This window comes from Belonocnema kinseyi, chromosome 1 (genome assembly GCF_010883055.1).
Source record: "Belonocnema kinseyi isolate 2016_QV_RU_SX_M_011 chromosome 1, B_treatae_v1, whole genome shotgun sequence".
Lineage (NCBI taxonomy): Eukaryota > Metazoa > Arthropoda > Insecta > Hymenoptera > Cynipidae > Belonocnema > Belonocnema kinseyi.
In genome coordinates this window covers 107,675,174-107,678,827 of record NC_046657.1, presented here as the reverse complement: position 1 = coordinate 107,678,827, position 3,654 = coordinate 107,675,174, and positions in this window count along the sequence as shown.

Here is a 3,654-nt window from a genome sequence, read left to right as displayed (position 1 = left end):
AGTTCTAAACAATTCCTGGCATTGAATGCACACAATCGGCCCTTTTCAGGGCCACCAAATATTTTTAACGTTGGTTGTGTAATCTATTCGGTTTGAACATGTTACCTCCTATTAAACCAGTGGTTAAAGATGTTACCATCCCTTTTCCTAATAATACAATGCTGTCTAAAATCTTTTGACAACTGCTTAGATAAGTAATTTAATAGTTACTCATAAATGTAATTTTTCAATATAAATTAATAAATATCCATTAAAATTTAATATTATATTAATGAGATTAATATTGTCTATTTACTTTTTTAAATGAATTAAGTAAATTCACCTTTTTTTATTTAAAATTTGTATTTTCTTAACTGAAACAAATTTTTTCATCAATATTTCTGATATTTTGTTGAAAATTCGTCTTTTGGTTATTTATCTTTTTTATTATGAATTTCATCTTTCGTAAGCAAAAATGCGACTGTGCTTAAAAAGTAGTCTGGTTATGTTGACGCTTTGAGAGTTTTATTGAAAATGCGTTTTTTAAAAAATTAATTCTTTTGCTTTTAATTTGTGATTAAAATATTTTTTGGCTTAAATATCAACTATTATATTTTTTTATCAGAGAATTTAACTTTTTTGTTTAACCTAATACATTCATTAAAAAAGAAACAATATTTTTTTAACCAAACAGTCGCAATTTTTCTAACAAATATGAAATTTATAATTAAAAAGATTATTTTTGAACCAAAAATACGAATTGTCAACAACATAGTTGAAATATTAATAAAAAAAATTTTTTCATTTTCAAGAAAATACACGACTCGTCTCAAGACTTCATGCTTTCATTAGTGTTTATCTATAGATAATCTCAAAATACGTCACTTCAATGTAAATGGTATCTGCGGAAAATTAGCCGAGCTGAAAGAATTTATTTTTACTCACAAAATAGATATAGTACTGCTAAATGAAACCAAAGTCAATTTTAAACATGATATAAAAGTACCTGGCTTTAAATGTATTAGAAAGGATAGGAACGATAATGGGACAGGTGGAGGTGTGATGATATTAATTAAAAACGAGTTTAAATATCATGAGATTCCTATATCAACTATTTCTCTCGAAAACGTTGCAATTAAACTTGAGAATAATACTGTTATTGTATCAGTTGATATAGGAATAAGTAAAAATTTGAACCATGATATAGCAGTTGACATCATAGATGATCGAATCTCAGATCACCTACCTGTCCTTATTATCTTAAGAAAGATCTCTAATCTGACAGCAGAAAAATGTACCTATTTTAACTATAAGAAAGCCGACTGGAATAAATTCAAAAACAGTATTAATAAAAATTTAGATATCAGTGGTAATCTCAAAATTCTAAGTGATGTAAAAAACTGCGGTAGACAATTTCACCAGTGTCATCAAAAATGCCATAAACGAATCAATACCTAAAATCACTATTACTAGAAATTTTAAATAGATACCTGAATATGTCAAGCAATTAATTAAAGATAGAAACGAGCTAAGAAAAATACGGCCAAGAACTAAAAGTCAAGAAATCAGAAAAATAAACTCAGTAATGTTATTAATAGAAAAATGGCTAAACATAGTAACGAAAATTGGAGTAAAAAACTTGATACATTAAAAGTTAAAGATAACTCACTCTGGAAAATGGCACATTGCCTCACTAAACGAAGGACAAATGAAATTTCTATCCTACACGGTAGGATAGGAAGAATTTCGAAAAAGTCCACTGTTTAACTAAAAATATGGGCAACGATGACACTGATGAAATTGTTGACAATATTAATATTAATATTAAATCAACCAATTAATAATGATAATATCGTATTAACAACTACAGCTGAGATTAAAAAATGTGTACGTCAAACGAAATCCAAAATAGCACCGGGTCTAGACAACATTCAGAACATCACCCTAAAAAATCTACCCAAAAAAGCTTTCGTACAACTCACATATATATTTAACACCTGTCTTCTGTTATCATTTTTCCCAACAAGTTGGAAAAAAGCTAATATCCTTCCTATTCACAACCCTGGCAAGGGCAAACTTTTTCCTCAAAGCTACAGACCAATTAGCCTCTTACCTACCCCGAGTAAAATTTTTGAAAAAATCATTCTCATAAGGATCAAAAAACATGAATCACTATACAAAATCTTAATCCCTGAACAATTTGGATTTGTCGAAAAGAAAAGTACAGTCCTACAACTGTTTAGATTAACAAATTATATAAGGACAAATTTTAATATGCATAAATCAACAACGCTTGTATTGCTTGATTTAGAAAAAGCCTTTGACACCGTTTGGCACAAAGGTCTTATCTACAAACTTTTTAAATACAATTTCCCAGTTTACATTTTAAAAATATTACAAAACTATCTTAAAAATAGATCATTTGTGGTGACTGCAAATAAAAATACTTCTACTGAACGTCACATAGCAGCTGGTGTTCCACAGGGATCTATCCTAGCCCCGGTGCTTTTCCTATATTACATAAATGACATCCCAAAATCAACACACGTTAAATTATCATTATTTGCGGATGATACAGCACTGTACATAGAATCATGGTGGATTAGATTCTCCATAGAAAAAATGCAAGAATACTTGGATAATCTCATCCGATACTATCACCGCTGGAAAATTAAGATTAACACTGATAAAACTGAATTTGTTATCTTTAAGACAAAAAGTAGGAAAGAATTAGTTCCAGATCTTTATTTAGACCGTAAAAGACTTGTGCCTAAGATTAAGGCGAAATACCTAGGAGATATACTAGATCATAAACTTAAGCATCATAAACATATTCTAAACACTAAGAAGAAAGCGTCCAGAATGATAGGTTTCTTATATAATATAAAAACAATCAAAGATCAGATATTAGACCTGTCAGTAGTCTTTTATAATAACATTCCCAACATTGAAGGGTTACAAGAGGAACTTCACATGCATACAAATGTAGATCTAATGCCGTTCCGACAAAAACATAAATTACCATATCAAATTCTTTTAGAAAAGCCTCAGCAGTAATAGTAGTAGTATTCATTTTATTTAGTTTTAAGGTTGTTGCATAGTTTTAAGTCTGCACAATTTATGAGTTTTTTATAAAAATTTTTTGCTTAAAACGTTCATCACAAATACAAGTTCTCTGAACATCCCAACAATAAAAGTACAATAATTTATAGAGGAAAATTTCGCTTCGCGAAATAGGCATCTTCACTCTACATTTCTCAAATTCAAAGATGTAAATCTATGTATCGCAATTTATGAATAATAAAGATTCTTGAAAATGCAAAAGTATTTAAACTGAACATTGTAAACAGAAATCGTAAATTTCATTTGTTGTAAATTAAAGTACATTTATAGATTTGATGTTAAGAAGATTTAACATCAAACATTTAACATAGATTTGATGTTAAGAAGTCAAACTGAATCTTTCCAATAATTCATTCGTCTTTTTAGTTCGAAAAATAATTTCTTTTAGTGGAAAGTTCATATTTTTTTATTCAAATTGATTTATTTTTATGGATAACTGTACTATTTTGTAATAAAAAAAAATCGTTCACAGAAATATTTATATTCAACTATTTGGTGAGAAATTAAACTATTTTCTTAAATTGAAAATTTACATTTTTATTGAAAACTCTT